This window comes from Elephantulus edwardii, unplaced genomic scaffold (assembly GCF_000299155.1).
Source record: "Elephantulus edwardii isolate Elephantulus edwardi_28Jun2011 unplaced genomic scaffold, EleEdw1.0 scaffold00167, whole genome shotgun sequence".
Classification (NCBI taxonomy): Eukaryota; Metazoa; Chordata; class Mammalia; order Macroscelidea; family Macroscelididae; genus Elephantulus; species Elephantulus edwardii.
The window spans coordinates 2,745,754-2,763,460 of NW_006399917.1; positions in this window are offsets into that span (position 1 = coordinate 2,745,754).

Below are 17,707 nucleotides of genomic sequence, written 5' to 3' on the forward strand. Positions count from 1 at the left end.
AACGCCTTTGAGTTGTGGTGCTAGAGAAGAGTATTGAACATACCATGGACTGCCAAGAGAATAAAGAGTATTGAACATACTATGGACTGCCTGTCCTAGAGAGGGTGAAACCTCTTTGAGGCAAGAGCTGTGAAGCTCCTCCACCTCATATTCTTTTTTACCAGGAGGGACCCGTCCTTGGAGAAGGACATAATGATTGGAAGAGTGGAGGGAGAGCACAGAAGAGGAAGACCCCGGATGAGATTAATTGACACAGTGACTGCAGGAGTCATAGGGGTAGGAGTGTTGGAGATGATGAGACGGACTGGCTCAGACTAAAGCAGGGTTCAGAGCTGTTTTACGTGGGTTTGCTAGGAATCGCAGGCAATTTGATGGCACATAGCAACAACATGAGAAAAGCATGTTCCCTCTGCACAGGGACTTGAGCAGGGGTCATATCCTGCTCTAGGCCAGTGGGAAATAGGATTTTAGACATAGAAACATTGCAGGGTCCTGTGTCACCCTCAAGACCACAAGCATGCTGGATGCCGTCAGTGCAGCTTTTATGCCAATCGGTCTCACTGAGGGTTTTCCTTGCTCTTCATGACCCTCCGCTTCAACAACACATGATGAGGAGACTCAAGAGGGATACACTTGTCTCACTCACCTGATGGTGTATCCGAAGCCAGCGAGCCAGCCAGCCAATGCCTGCTGTCGTCCAGAGAATCTCCACTTGTTCATTTTCAGAAGCAGTTCTGAAAGCTGCTCACCACTGGTGACCTCCTAGTATCTAAAAGAGTGATGGAATGTTGTTATTGTTGTATGCTGTCAAGTCAGAACCGACTCATAGCTGACCCTCCAACAAGTTTTCAGAGACAATAAATCCCAGCAGAGGCGATTGCCCATCTTTCTCCAGCTGGTGGATTTGAACTGCCTGCCTTTGCATTGACAGTGTAACTCCTTACCTAGTAGGCCACTAGAGCTCCCTGCTGATAGAACAGCTTGCAGGATCAGAGCATCGCGTGAACCAACACAGTATAACAACCGACAGCTGAGTGCTGGGGTCAGATTTTCACCCCCTTTGAATTCCTGCAGCCAGCAGCACCTGAGCAAAAGTCAGGCTTGTTTCCTGACGACTCTTGATCATCTTGTGAAGCCTAACTCGCTCTTGCTGTGGTTGGTTCACATGCCTGTGGTCTCATCTCACCTCAGAAGAGAGCAGAACCCAATTACTAGATTACTCAAAGTGTTAGTTTTGCTTTTGTTCTTTTCCTTTTCCTTTTTTTTTTTCTTTCTTTCACACACCACATTCAAAACTGTGGCAGCCAAGTAGCCCCAACCTTACCTATTTGACTCACAGCCTGGGCAGACCTTTCTGTACGGCACAGCCCACACATTCGCACCATATGACTCTGTTTTCGACGCAGCTGATCAATTTAAATGCTTTGTCATTAGACTTCGTAAGTGAACATTAGAAATATTTTACCTCTTATGGACATTTTTTTATACCTTACTGAAAGTGCAAGGGAAATGTGAATCAGTATAAATCAGGTGGAGATAGATTATATCAAAGGCCTAGATGCAATTCTCACACTTTGGGGAGCTTGTTGTAAAGATATAATGTTATTATTGTCATGATGGAAGTCTAGATCAAAGGTTGCATAGTGGACTGGACTTGAGGGGAGGGATTGCATAACAATGAAAGAATTTATCTTCTACTTTTCAAAGAGAAGAATGACCTTGGGGTGGCGGGGAGGGTGGGCAGGAAGAAAAGTGCAACAATGAACGAATGGAAATCCGAAGTCTCTGTAAATTTCATTAAAATTAATAATAATAAAACATATATAAAGGAAAAAAGATGTAATGTTAAATTCAGAAGAAAAAACAAAAAAACCTGTATTAAAAAATATGTAACTAGTACATTATTCATAATAGCAAAAAATTGGGATAGAAATGAAATTACATAAATTATGAGACACAGATTTTCAAATTTGATTGTGAACAGTCATATCACTAGGGTTGGTGCCATCCAATGAGGTCACTCGTGGGGTCAACCTCTCCCCAATGGCCTCCTCTGTAGTAGTTGTGATTATTTAATCATAAAATAATATGTGACAATACAGTTCTAATATTTCTTAGATTGTATGTGGCCTAGTGGAAAGGAGCTGTGCTGCCAACTCAAAGTCACACCGTTCGAATCCACAAGCTGCTCTGCAGAAGGGAGATGGGCAATCTCCTCCTGTGTGATTTGCTGCTTCTGAAAACCCGCTGGAGGGTCAGCTGTGGGTTAGTTCTGCGTCAACAGTACACAATGTAACAACAACACCGCTGTTATGTTCTGTGCTGGTCTCCAGTGCAGAGAAGTCCTACTAACAACCTGCTCTGCTTCTGCACCCTCCTCACAAATACCACTGGACAACACCTCCATTGGTGCAGCCACGGTGTCAACCCATCTTGTTGAAGGTCTTCCTCTCCTTTCCTGATGCTTCACTTTTCTAAGCATGACATCCTTTCCCAAGGGACTGGCCACTCCTGATAACATACCTGAAGTCCCTATGGATACTAACAAGAAATTCCGCTTTGTAAAATCCTCCTACCTTGATACACATTAGTATTAACTGAGGAGAAGCTTTCTTTTTTCTAAAAAAAAAGCATTTCCCCTTTCCCTTTAATTACAGCTTCATTCTCAAAATAGTTTACTGATATTTGCTCACAAACATTAATTATCATAATATTAGAGCTAAAACACCAACACATTTGATAACATCAGAGACTATAAGAATCCTGGCAGGAAGGGAAACAGTAGCACATGTCTGGAGCACAAGCAGATGAAGCCAAATGATTCAAGATGATGCTGTAATGGGGTAATAAAGGTTCAAAAGCTAAAGGAGCTCTGATGACCTAGTGGCAAGAAGTTGTGCTGCAATCCCGAAGGTGCACGGTTTAAATCCACCAGACGCTCCACTGGAGAAGGAGGGGCAATCTCCTCCTGTTCCAGTCGGATCCCATTTGAAAGTATATAGCAAGGATGAAAAAAAAAAGTAAGCACACAATTTTCACCTTTTAGGTACATAGATCAAAGACTACACACAATCTCCAGTATCGATTATACTTCAATACAAAGGGGGGAAAATCCTTACAACTATACTAATAAGCAGCTTCATGATAAATGGAGAAAAGACAGAAGCGAAGAATTTCATTTTGCATAGGTCTGCAATCAATGCTCATGGAAGCAGCAGTCAAGAAATCAAACGTTGCATTGCAGTTGGCAAGTCTGCTTCAGCAAAGAGTCTCTCTAAAATGTTAAAGACAAGAGGACTAAGATGAGCCTGACCCAAAACACTGCAGATGCACTTGCCTTGCATGCATGCGAAAGCTGGACAACGGATCAGGGAGATTGAGGAAATGATGCATTGGCATTACAGCGTTGGTGAGGACTATTGAATATGCTACAGTCTGCCAAAAGAACAAGTGGCCTTGGAAGCAAGGCAGTCAGAATGCCCAGTCAGAATGTCCTGTCCTTTGGTTGTGTGGTTCAGAAGAGAACAGTATGTGGAGCAGGGCATCGTGCTTGGAAAAGGAGAGGGTCAGCTAAACAGAGGAAGGTTCTCAATGGGATGGATTCACACACAGTTTGGCACAACGGAGTTAAGAAGCCTGACAGTGACTGTGAGAGGCTGTGGGACTCACTAGGCTTTGTTTTGTTCTGTTGTAGACGGAGGCACTAGTCCTTAGCAAGTTGCACTGCTTACTGCATCTCCAGTCTCCCTTGGTTCAGATCCACCCGTGGGTCCTCGGGTGACAGATAGGCAGCTATTTACAGCCCCAGAAACATGTTGGGGTGTTGCTGTTGAGTTGGAACTGACTCAAGAGCAGTGAGTGAGTGAGATGTATTGGGACCAGCACAAGGACACCTAACGACCAGAGGAGGAATCAGCTCATGTGGAAGCTGGCACATTCATAGACCGTAGGCCAGGCAGCCATCTGGAGAGGCCTGCAGGCTTGCACCCCAAGATCTGTAGACCAGGTAAAGGAAACAGTGCAAAGGGAAGAGAGTTCTGCAAAATATCTATTTACATTATGGGGGTCAAACACACCGTAATGAAATGCCCTTCTTAACTGACTGATTGATTGTGTTAGATTGCATTATGGAAAGTGGTTTTATTACATTATGAAAGAGCAATTTGGCTAGTGTTTGGGGAAAAAAACCACTTGACACCATAGCCTACTCAAGCCGACCTAAAATTAACTCTCACAGGCTCTCACCAAGCTCTTCACTACATTTATGCAGACTTGAAAATTTCCATAGTAAGATGATTTTGTGAAAGGGACATTCATATCTTCAGGAAACTTTTTTTGCTTTAGCTTTGAGGGCTCATTTTTAGGAAGGCTTTTCAAAGAAACATATTTTTTCCTTTCATCCATTTATGTAAAACCTCGTCACATCGCAAAGTTTTAATAGAAACTTATATAACATGTCTGAGAGCAAACAGGACTGGCTCTTGGTAACAGACAACACAACTGATGAAAAAAGAAGTTCCCAGATGCATTGTGAGAACACCAAGTATTGCTCAGGACATCGTCACGTGCTTGCCACAGAGAATGGTGGGCTCGTCTGATGGGTTTGTCAAGGATAGCACCAGAATAGGGCAGGTTTCATGTTGTTTATATGGTTGCTATGAGTCATAGTAGATGTGATGGCACCTGGAAAACAACTACACATCAACAGTGTACAGTGGTTGGTTTGGGGAAGTGTAGTATTTTTTTTTCCTTTAATTCAGGGTTGTTGTTGTTGTTGTTTTATAATTTATGACTCCTGTCTCCTCAAATCCAGCAATGTGTCATTTCTTTGAAACCATACCCTTTCTCCCCTGCTTCTCTCTCTCTCTGTGTGTGTGTGTGTGTGTACAAGACAGAGAGAGAAGGAGGGAGGGAGAAGGAGAGGGAGAAAAAAGAGAGATGGAAGGAAGGAGGTAGGGATAGGAGAGGAAAAAATAGAGAGAAAGAGAGAGAGAAAGGGCCATTACAATAGGACCGGAATGTAAACATTTAAAAATATATATATATAACTAGTGGCAGCATTATGATAGATAGAGAAGAGACTGAGATTGTTAACAGTTTCCTCTTGCTTGGTTCTACAATTAACACTCTTGCTACCAGCAGCCAGGAAATCAAAAGATGAATTGCATTGGGAAAATTTGCTGTCAGGGACCTCTCTAGAGTGCTGAAGAACAACAATGTCCATCTAGAGACTAAAGTGGGCCTGATCCAAGCCATGGTCTTCACAATTACTTGCTATGCATCAGAGAGCTGGACAATGACTAAGGATGATAGAAGAATTGATGTTTTTGAGCTGTGGTGCTAAGAACAATCATGTCTGTCCTGCAGAGGATGAAACCAGATTGCTCCTTGAAAGACAAGGATTTTGAAGTTTCATCTCACATACTTTGGCTATGTTGCCAGGAAGGACAATCCTTGGAGAAAAACATCATGTTTGGAAGGTTGGAGGGACAGCAAAAGAGAGGGAAAATCCAGGGTGAGATGGATTGACTCAGTGACTGGAGTAATGGGGATAGGCATATGGGAAACAATCAAACTAGCTTGCAATAGAGCAGGATTCAGAGCTGTTATACATAGGGTCACAACGAGACACAAGTGACTCCAGAGCAGGTAACAACAGCAAACAACTAGTAATGTGAATTTGTGCAGCAGTCAAATATCCAAACAATGATTTGTAGGATTCTTCAATTCAGAGTTGAAGCATCAGCTATTACAGTTTCCAGGGCAATACACTTGCTTCAAAGGCTATGTTGATTACTGTAAGGCTGAGTTTTCTAAATGCCATAGCAGTCTAAGGGGAATCCAGCCTTCATTCTATGAAGGTTCACACACATTAGCATTTACATTTAGTTTCATTTTTACTAGAGAGTTACACAGAAACCAAGTGATTAAATCCACATTTCCTTTTAAATCCGTGTGTCAGTGGCACAAATGGTGGGGCAAGGATTCTCCACCTATCTGTTATTCTTTAAGTAAAAGGACCCAGGAAGCCCCTCAAGCTCTGAGGATGTGGACTGCCTTAACATTCGTCTCATTTACCTGAATTTGACATTTCCTGGTTTGTTTGTTTTTTTTGCTATACCCATTTCACAGATCTCTTTGCAAGTTAGTTCCTCTGTAACTTCTCATTGTTAATTCTGCTTTTTGATCAAGCGATAATTCTCACAATCATCCTTGATCAGGAGGGAGGAAGTGAGAGAGGTGTGTGTAGCTACTGCTGCATTCATTTCCACCCCTTGACAGATGGAGACAACAAGGTTTGCAGGTCAGCCTGGATTTTCATCACACAGGAGCATGCCCCGCCTCTCTTCCGACAAGGAGGAAGTTTGATTGCAGGGGCACTTCACTAGATGTCTTTCCAAGCAAACTGCTTGAACAGACCTCGTCTCATTGCAATGGCAACTTCGGGAGATCTTAAGAGTATGAGTGCCACGCTACTACTGCACTAAACCCGTCTCTGAAAGCCCTATGCAGCTCTGTTCTGACACACAACAAGTTGCCACAAGTCAGAACGGACTCCATGGCAACTACTTAGGGCTGCATCCACCTTCTGTCCCTGTCTCTTAGCACTGCACCATGGGCTGCTAGGAATCTGAGCCTGGAGTGTTTTTCAGCAGAACCCCAGCACACAAATCCTAAAAGCCAAAGTGGAAGAATTTCGTGTCTGGGCTCTTTAAATATAAGGTCACTCACCAACATGCATTCACAGAGTACCACCTTCATATTAACCAGTGTGTTTCTGAGGCAAGTGTCAAGCAAGTTGGAAGGGTGGAGAGACAGCCCAAGAGGACCCTAGATGAGACTTGACACAGTGACTAGGGTCATAGGAGCAGGTGTGTTGCAGATGGTGAGATAGGCTCAGGGTAGAGCAGGGTTCAGAGCTACTGTTCACAGGGTCGCTATGACTCACAGTCAACTCCAGGGCACCCGACGACAACAACAGAGTGAGTGGATTGGTGGTAAGTGCTAATGGAAGAAAAATAAAGCCGATCAGGGTGCTGAGCCTGCATGGGTGGGGATGGGGGTTATACTTCACAAAGGATGGCTGGGAAAAGCATCCCTGGGAAGGTGGTATTTGATCAAAATCCCAAGGCATAGAGAAAATGGTAAAATCTCTCTTCGTTAAGGAGACAAGAATGTGCAAAGACACTTTGCCTGGCAACATCTTTAGGGTCACCAGAGGAGCCTGTGGGGGTGAACCAGGTCAGCAAAGTGTGAGAGACCTGATGAGGAGGGTGGAGAAAGTGGTGGGGAGGGGAGATAGAGGGGCTAAGGCACTTGTAAGAAGTTTAGCTTACACCTCGTGATTTGGGAAGACATGAAGCTCTTAGAGTGAGGATCATAGGATCACCTTCTACTCTTCTGGGAAGAGACAAGACAGACAAGGGTGGGAACTCAGTACTTAGGACATAGAAGAAACAATGGAGAGGTACAGAAACTTGGACCTGAAAAGTAGGGGGGTTAGTGAGGTACAGGAAGGCCCAACGGGATTTTCTGATGAACTGGATACGGAATATAAACAATTAACTAAATTCTCTGATGCAGAGTCCACTCTAACTCATAATGATCTCATATGGCAGCGTGCAACTGCCTGCAGGATTTCCAAGGCTGTAAATCTCTAGAGAAGCAGCCCACCCCATCTTCCGTGGAGAACCTGGTGGATTGAATCCCTGGTATTTCAGTTAGCAGCCAAGCTCTTTAATCTATAAACAAATAAAAACTTAGAGAAAGACAAGTCAAATAGGACTCTGAGGTTCTTGTCTGAACAGAGAAAATAATGAAATGACTTTTTTCTTAACAATAAATGAGCTCACTCTTGCTCTTTTTCTGTTGCCTTTCCAGGGATCCTGACCCCTTTTCCTACTTCTTTTGTATGGTTTCAGGCCTTCTGTTCATAGAGTCACTATGAGCCGATTCTAAGGCAATCAACAACAACAGTATCCTTTCACCAGCTATGCCTCTTTCTTATTACTTTAATAAAATTTTTCACTTGTTTTGTTAACAAACACAGCACCCCACAATAGGAAATGCACAACTCAAGGAGAAAATTAGGGGTATAAATATGGAGTTAGTGACAGAAATGAGGGTGAGGATAGAATGATAGAATTCTGTACAATCAATGATTTATTCATAGCAAATACCCTTTATAAGAAGCATAAATGCAGGCTATACATATGGATCTTATTTGATGAGATGCACAGGAATTAGACTGATTACAGTTCTGAAAGGAATTTTTGGAGAAGTTCAATATCAGCAGTGAAAACTAGGCCAGGTGCTGATTATGTATCAGACAGACCATCAATATACCATATGCCAGTTCAAATTAAAGCTGAAGAAGCTTAAATCATCCCAGGAAGCAAAATATGATCTAGAGCCTATCCCCATGAATTTACAAACCAACTCAGGAATAGGCTTGAGGCCTTGAGCAGTAATGAATGAAGGCCAGATGAGCTATGGGAAGATATGAAGAATATCTTTAACGAAGAACGCAAAAAATCATTATAAAGAAGGAAGAAGAAGAAAAGACCAACATGGATGTCAGAAGAGACTCTGAATATTGCACTAGAGCACTGAGAAGCCAAAGCAAATGGAAAATATCTAGAAGTTTAGGAGCTGAATAGATTTCAAAGGGCAGCTTGGGAAGACAAGGCAAAATATTATAATGAAATGTGTAAGGAGCTGGAGTTAGAAAATCAAAAGGGCCAAACTTGCTCAGCACGTCTTAAGCTGAAGGAACTAAATAAAAAATTCAAGCCATGAGTTACAATGCTTAAGTATGCTATGGGCAGAATACTGAATGATTCAGGAAGCATTAAAAGATAGAAGGAGTATACAGACACATTGTAAAAAAAAAGTGGCTGACACAGAAGAATTTTAAGAAACAACATATGATCAAGAGGCAATAGTGATGAAGGAGGAAGTTCAAGCTGCTCTGAAAGATTTGGCAAAAAATAAAGCCCCAGGAATTGATGGAATACAAATTGACGTATTTCAACAAACAGACGCTACCCTGGATATGTTCATCAAGTTGTGCCAAGAAATCTGGAGGACAATTACTTGGCCAACTGAGTGGAAGAGATCCATATTTATTCCCATTCCAAAAAATGGTGACCTAACAGATTGTGGGAATTATCTAACAATATCACTAATATCACACACTAGAAAAATCCTGCTGAAGATTATCCAGAAATGACTGGAACAGTACATTAACAGAGAATTACCAGAAATACAAGCTGGGTTTAGAAGCTAAAGACCTTATTGCCAATGTCAGATGGGTCTTGACTGAAAGCAAAGAGTACCAGAACAATGCCTGTCTGTGTTTCATTGACTATGCAAATGCTTTTGACTGTGTGGAGCACAAAAAATTGTGGCTAACCTTGAGGAAAATGGGAATCTCAGAACACTTGACTGTGCTTATGTGAAACCAATACTTGGACCAGGAAGCAGACCTCAGAACAGAGCAAGGAAACACTGCATGGTTCAAAATCAGGAAAGGAGTGTGTCAAGGATGCATCCTATCTCCATACCTTTACAGTCTGTATGCAGAACAGATCATTTGGGAAGCAGGGCTTTATGAGGAGGAATGTGGCATCAAGATTGGAGGAAGACTCATCAACAACTTATGATGTGGAGATGACACACCCTAGTTGCTGAAACAGAAGAAGACCTGAAACACTTGCTGCAGAAGGTCAAGGACTGTAGTCTTCAATATGGATTGAAGCTCAACAACTACAAGAAAAATATTTTCACCCCGGGCCAGTTGGCAGCACTATGATAGATGGAGAAGAGATTGAAAGTGTTAACATTTGCAACTTATTTGACTCAACAATTAACACTCTTAAAACCAGCAGTCTGGAAATCAAAAGATGAATTACTTTGGGAAAATTTGCTGTCAGGGACCTCTCCGAGTGCTGAAAAGCAATCATGTTCATCTAGAGATTAAGGTGCACCTAACCCAGGCTATGGTCTTTGCCATTACTTATTACGCTTCAGAGAGCTGGACAATGACTAAGGATGACAGAAGAATTGATGCCTTCGAGTTGTGGTGCTGGAGAAGAATTTTGAACATACCAAGAGAACAAATAGGTCTGTCTTGGAAAGGGTTAAACCAAATCTCTCCTTGGAGGCTAGGATTTTGAAGCCCTGTCTCACATACTTTGGGCATGTGACCAGGAGAGATCTATCTTCGGAGAAGGATGTCATGCTTGGAAGGGTAGAGGGACAGTGCAGGAGAGGAAGACCCCGGATGAGATGGATTGATACAGTAACTGGGGAAATGGTGTGTTGGAATTAGTGAGACTGGCTCAGGACAGGGCAGAATTCAGAACTGCTGTACACAGTGTCGCTATGGGTCACAGGCGACTCAAGGGCACATAATAAAAACAACCACCACCACCATGACATATTATATTGGTTGTTTTTTAGTTAAGCCTCTTCTTTAGGGTCAACAAGATCTCTGAAGGGCCTTTGTATTTAAAATACAGTTGTTATATTTTGGAGGAACATCGCTCTAAATGGTACAAAACTCTTCTGTCAATTTGTGGTACTGAGGTAACCTGGGGTTGCTGATATCGAACCTCATGCCATTGGGGTGTCAAATGTCATAATGGTTACCCATGGTGGACAATGTTTGGTGGTGGTGGTTGTTGTTATGAGTCGTCGAGTTGCCTGCGATTCATAGTAACCCTATGTACAATAGCCCTGAACCCTGCTCTATCCTGTGACAATCATGTTGTCTCTGACACATCTACCCCCATTACCCCAGTTACTGAATCAATCCACCTCATCGAGGATTTCCTCACCTGCACTGTCCTTCCACCCTCCCAAGCATGACATCCCGCTCCAAGGACTGATCCCACCTTGCAACATGTCCAAAGTATGTCAGATGCAGCTTCAGAATCATTGCCTCCAAGGAGCAGCCTGGCTTCATCCTTTCCAGGATGAACTTGTTTGTTTCTCCTAGCAGTCCATGGTATATTCAATACTCTTCTCCAGCACCACAGCTCAAAGGCAGGAGTGACTTTCACTTCCTAAACAACATGCCTCTGGAAACTCTATGAATTTTGAGAAATGATGATAAAGAAAGGCTTCAGGACTTTTGTCCATAGGGTTGATACGAGTCATGCTCCGCTCGATGGCAATCAACAGCAACATAAATTCACATGCTTTCATAGACCAAGAATGAGGCCCCTCTCCAAGGACTGGTCTCCTTCCTGAAATATGCATAAAATATGTCAGATGCAGCTTCAGAATCCTTGCCTCCAAGGAGCAGGTTGGTTTCACCCTCTCCAGGATGAACCTGTTTGTTCTCCTAGCAGTTCATAGTATATTCAAGGCCCTCAATGGAGTAACTCAATTACTAGGGTAATGGGGGTAGGAGTGCCAGAGAAAATATGGTCGGCTCAGGATACAGTAGAGGTTAGAGCTGTTGTACACAGGGTCACTATGAGTTGCAAGTGACGCGACAACGTATAATAACACCAACAAACAACATCTTGGATACAAGGGAGCACTGGTAGCAAGATAAAAGGCACATGGTTCAAGTCCATCAGGAGAAAGGGAAGCCAGCTCCTCATATGCAAGTTGCTGCCTCTAAAAACTAACTGGAGGGTGAGCTATGGGTCAGTTCAGATTCAGTGGTACACAACAACAACATCTTGGATACAAAAGGAAGTCTGGACCATCATAGTTAAGCATTAAGTTGCTAATAATCACAGCTGTTGGGGCCATTTCTACTCTGCTCTATGAGCCACTATGAGTTGGCATCAACTCAAAGCCAGCACATATCTTGGATATATTCCATGTAAGATGTACATCAGACACTCAAAGGACTCTTGGTGGTGTAGTGGTTAAGAGCTTGACTGCTATCCAAAAGGTTGACTATTCACATTCACACAGGGACTCTGCAGGAGAAAGATCTGGTGAATTCACTCCTGTAAGGATTATAGCCAAGAAAACCCATCTCAGGCACATCTGCTCAGTCACATGGGATCACCAAGTCAGAATCAACTTGATGGCACCCGGTAATTAGACATTCAAGTAGCAATGCTGAGGAAGCGATAGAACACACAAGTCTAATATTTAGGAGAGTGGATGTCACTGCAGATGCAATCTAAGGATTAAATTCTGATCCTTTCAAGGCTAAGAGGCTGGGGATAAGAGGAGAGAGCAGAGGAAGCTAACAGATGGTGGAGTGAGTGTAACAGGAGAAAAACTAGCTCCGTGTGCTGTTCTGGAAGCAAAATGAAGAAAAGCAGTATTTCTGTATCAAACGGTCCACTGACAAATCAGGGATGATGAGCACGGAAAACTGACCACTTGTGTTAGTCCTCAAACTGGAATTTAAACGAGCACATTTTAAAATAATCTAATGACTTGCATTACCATATGTGTGAATATTTTTATAGTAAACTTAAATTCCACGTACACTTAAAAAGAAATATATCTAGATACACAAACACGTGAGTGCGCGTGCACACAAACATGTAATTATTTATAAATACTTCCTCAGCCTATTCAGCAAACCTAAATCATGAGCTTATTACCAGCTGAAGTGTTCTTGCTCAACTGTAAACCCCAGCCCACCCTGTGAGCGCCCGCTCTCAGCCGACCCCACAATTTGTAACATTTCTTCGAAAGAATAAAACAATCAACTTGAGTGCGCCTTCAGGAAATGAATCAGCAGAGTGCCATCTGTATGTAGGAAACCAAGCTAAGGATGTGGCCAAAAAAAGTTAGAGGCATTACTTTGCAGGATAATTGGGGATATTAAATCACCAGCCTCACGCAGAGTTCAGAAAGTCAGGTCTGGGGATAGCAGACACTAAAGTGTGAAGATCTTGGAGCTATGGAGTCCACCACAAATTAATATCTGAAATAAACTTTGGGGGACAAATTTTAATCTCGCTCACTCCACCCTTCAAAGTAATATGACCTACCTATGTGACTTACAAAATGTGACTATTAATTCATGAGATCGTATTTAAGAAAAAACCAAAACACTTTCAGTTGAGATATCCTGTCTGACAGGGGAAATACATATGCACTTATTCTAGTGGTGTTTTTCAGTGTTAACTGTAAAAATATTTAATAACTGACACAGCAGAAGGATCAACCAATCAAAACAGACAATCAGCCCCTAAAATTGGCTGCCCAATGATTAGAATAGCCGTGTCGCCATTTGGGTGTCGGTCACCAAAACGTTGAGCACCATTGTGGAGAATGTTCTTTGGTGTTTTTTATCCCCTCTTCTAGTTTATTTAGAAAACTCAAATACAAATTTAAACAAATTCTTTCAATTGGTGCTTTTGGCTAATTTATAACCTAAGCTACACAATTACTAATGTTACATGATATTGTTACAAGTAGCTTTTGAGTCTGAAAGGTAATTCTCCAAATGATCATCAATCTAACTTAATTTTTCCAAATCTTTTTGAAAAAATGTTCACAGGCAATGTAAGAGCACTTAGGAGAGGAGTTTTACCCGAGGGCAGATTTTGGGGGAGGTCTGCTCTTCTTTAAGGTACCCACTGTCTCCACTGCCAAATACAGGGTGATGGCCGGTGGATCCTGGGAGCATCAACCAAGGCAGCATCCAATGAATTAATCACCAGAGTGAAAAGATAAAGCCCATGGCTCAGAGACATGGGGCAGGAATCTTTCCAAGAGACCAAGTGAGAAAATGAGTGGACAGGCCAGCATTTCTCAAGCAGGACCTAGGACACCCACAACAGAGATCTCTGGATGTTTGTTTTTTTGTAAAGCAGATTCCCGAACTATATTTGAGACTCAGTGCATCAGAGTCTCCAGGTGAGGACAGGCTCTGAATTTTTTTTTCCCTCCCTGCCACCCCCCAACCCCCATTAACTTTTCCCTTTGAAGAGAAAATTAGTTTACTGTCATACAATTCCCCATCCCCAATCCTGCATTTTACAGTTAGGACCCCCAAGTGACTGTTAGTCATGTGAAGACTGAGAAATCCTGGGACCACCTGAGGGCAGAACCTCTCAGAGGTGTGGAAGGTCCTGTGTCCCTTGCACTTTTTGAGCTGTTAGGACATTGTAAAAATAATAAGAACTGTCATCATCAGGTGTTTCAAGTGTACTGTAACTAAAAGCAACCCTATGAGAGACAAGTTGACATCTTCCTCTACCCTGTGACATCCTCATACCTCCGCCATGCTCAAACTCATTGTAGCAGACGCTGGGTCCATCCATCCTGTTACTGTTGCACTGATTCTCCTTCTGACATGCCATGTGTGTCATATGTGTCAGAGACAACTGAGTAGAGCCCTATAGGACTGATTTTTCTGCAGTAGATTGCCAAGCCATTCTTCCAAAGTGCCTTTGGTGGCCTTGAACCACCAACTTTTCTGTTAGCTACCAAATCCATTGGCATCATCTTGGCACTCCTAAAAATAGGAAGTGACAAGATGGGGTTATAAAAACAGTGATACAGCTTAACTGGACACTGGTAATAAATCAAGATTTTTTAAAAGTAAACATTATTTTGAGAAGTTTTAGGTTTACAAAGAAATTGTGCAGAGAGCACAGAGAGTTCACATCGCCATCCTCCCCGCAACACACACAACTTTTAATATTAAATAATATCTTACAAGTAAGTGAGAGCACTCTGGTGTCTTAGTGATATGGAGTTAGCTTCACTGACAATCTGAAGGTACATGGTTCAAATCCATATGTGTTGTTATAGAACACTGAGTCAGATTCAACTCAAAACTGACCCCACCAATAGATTTTCAGAGGCAGTAAATCACATGGGAGGAGATTGCCCATATTTCTCCTGTGGAACGCTTGGTAGACTTGAATCATGTACCTTCAGGTGATGAACTGATATTAGAATATTAACTAAAGTCTATAGTTTAGTGTATAGCCACATCACGCTGAATGTGCTCAGTCACATCTAAAGTCTATAGTGTCTATTAATACTTAGACTTTGTGTTAGGAAGTATGATGGATTTTTACAAATTTGTAATGTCATATAGGAACCTTCACTCTGTACCATACAGAATAACTTCATCGCTCTAAAAGTGTTCTTTGTTCCATGTAATCATTCCACATAGAGGACCCTCAGTGGGATGGGCTAACCCAGAGCCTGTGTCCTGTGCTCAACACCAGTGGTTGTGAGGAGGGCACAGGTTCAGGCAGTGTCACTTTCTATAGTGTAGAGAGGGACACCGCGAGTTTCAGTTGACTCAGGGAAATTTAACAAAAGCACCAGCTTGTAATGCACCAAAAGTGGCATATTCTCATTACACGGAACATAGGCTTGAAGTTATAGAAAGTCTAATAGTGTGTTCCTTTAATTCTTTTGGGCTTAGAGGAAAAAACTCCGGCGAGGAGGTCATTGGTGAGGGCGAGGCCCAGGACTTCAGTCCTAAGACTTTCCTTGAAATGGGACCTGGTCAGAATGAGTTCTGTGGACTGAGCTGATTCTTGGGAACCCAAGCAGAAACATGACCCCGGGGCAGTTCATCTAAGCTGTCAAATAAGGGAAGATGATTACTGAAGTGCCTTTCAGCTCCATGAAGTCTGTTCTATGTCCACCCATGCTAATCTATTGACAATGCACTTCTACAGCAGTTCTTGATATTTTTTTTTCCCAGTGGGGTAAGTTGCAAGATTTTTTTTTTTTTTTCACCAGTCAACTGTGCAAAAGCTTTGTAGTTTCTTTCTTTAGGCTCAATGCAGCCTCTGGCCTTAAGTTTAAGTTTTTTTCCTGGGCTACAAGGCTAGCTCTTTAATAAACACCTCACGGAGCTGTCCTAATAATTAACAACTAATTAACAAGAGGCCTTTGCTGTGAGGGAATGGGTGATTTAGAAAAGAAATGAGCGGGAAGGTTGCTCTGCTTTCTGTCTTGACAGGGTCCTGCCATTGTCATTCTAATATGCTGGACATGGTGGTGCCTTAACATTGAGAACAATTCCATTAAAGATCTCTGCTGGACAATCAATTCACTGTGCCAGGCCCATATCGATCCTCAAGAACTGTCACTGAGTTCCAGGGCATTTGTCACACATTGACAACAGGAAGTAAGTTTCACTTTGGACTATTTATTTCTCTGAGGGACACTTTCTAATCAGATAGGGAGGGCCTAAGAGTCTCCTACAAGTTAATACAAAGGGCATTTGTTGACTAGCTTTGGCAATAAACTCTCTCTGGTTACACTAGACCTTGTATTTACTCTACCCCTTCTGAGAAGTCTGAGAATGTCTCTTATGGTCTTTTCTTTGAAGTTCCTGAAGTTCTAACACTTGTCCTAATCATGTGGTTATGCTCTCGAGAACACAACTGATTAAACCAGAGATGAGAACTCGACCCAAAGGGGGGGTCATCTCTCCAGTGCCCAACGAGACATGCAGCACAGCACTTCACCCTGTGAGGACTCTGATCCATTCATCTACTGTGTTGGAGAGTAGTTTGGGTGGCAGAGGAAGAATACCACTTAGCTGGCGTGGTGGAAGCAATGGAAACAGAGAAGCCCTGGTGAACGACTAAACTGGGGAATAGCTAACATCTGACAAGGAAACTGGTAACTCAAGCTGTACTATGTCTGTAAGGGAACTCTGGTGGCAGAGTCCACAGGGAAGTGCACAGTTATCCTGAAAGTTACTCCTCTTTGAGGATTCTAGTCAACTAGCTGTTCTGGGGGAGAAAGACGGGCAATCTCCTCTGATGCTATTTACAGCTTCAGAAACCCACTGGAGGGTCAGCTGTACATCAGTTCTGACTCAATAGCTGAGTTTGTGTTGAATAGTCAAGATAGTACACCTACTATCTCATTATCTGACATTTCACATTTAGGACAACTTTGAAAACATTTTGAGGCAATGTATCCAATAGTCAGTGGTCCACATACAAATACACACACACACACACACAGAGAAAGAGAGAGAGAGAGACTTATATGTACATAGATGAGAGAGACAGATAGATAAGAGATAAAAATAGATATAGACATGTTGTAGTTGTTGATTGCTGTGGAGTTGAGCATGACTCATAGCGACCCTATGAACAAAGGCCTGAAGCCTTTCTATGTTGTTGTTGTTAGGTGCCATTGAGTCGAGTATGACTCATAATGACCCTATGAACAAAAGAGCTGAAACCAGTCCTGTCCTATGCCATCCTAATACTTTCTGACACACAAGAACCCACTGCAGCAGTCACCACTTTAATCCACCTGGTTGAGGGCCTTCCTCTCCTTCTCTGACCCTCTACCCTTCCCAACATCATGTCTTTCTCCAAGGAATAGCACCTCCTAACAATAAGACCCAAGTATGTTATTCATTGTACAGGTCTCAGATGCATAGCTAGTAATTGGAAAGGCCATGGCCTGAATCAGACACACCTTAGTCCTCAAACTGACATCACTACTACTCAATAATTTGGAAAGGTCTTTAACTGCAGATTTTCCCATTGTAAATACATCTCCTTATTTCCTGACTGCTTTTATGAAGGGTGTTAATTTTGGGTCCAAGCAAGATGGAGCTGTTGACAGATTCAGTCTTCTCTTTATCCATCATGACATGGACTATTGGTGCAGTGGTAAAAATCTTTGCGTTCTTGATATTGAGACACAATCCTTATTGAAGGCTGCATTCCTTGATCTTCTGCAACAAGTGCTTCAAATCCTCCTCACTTTCAGCAAG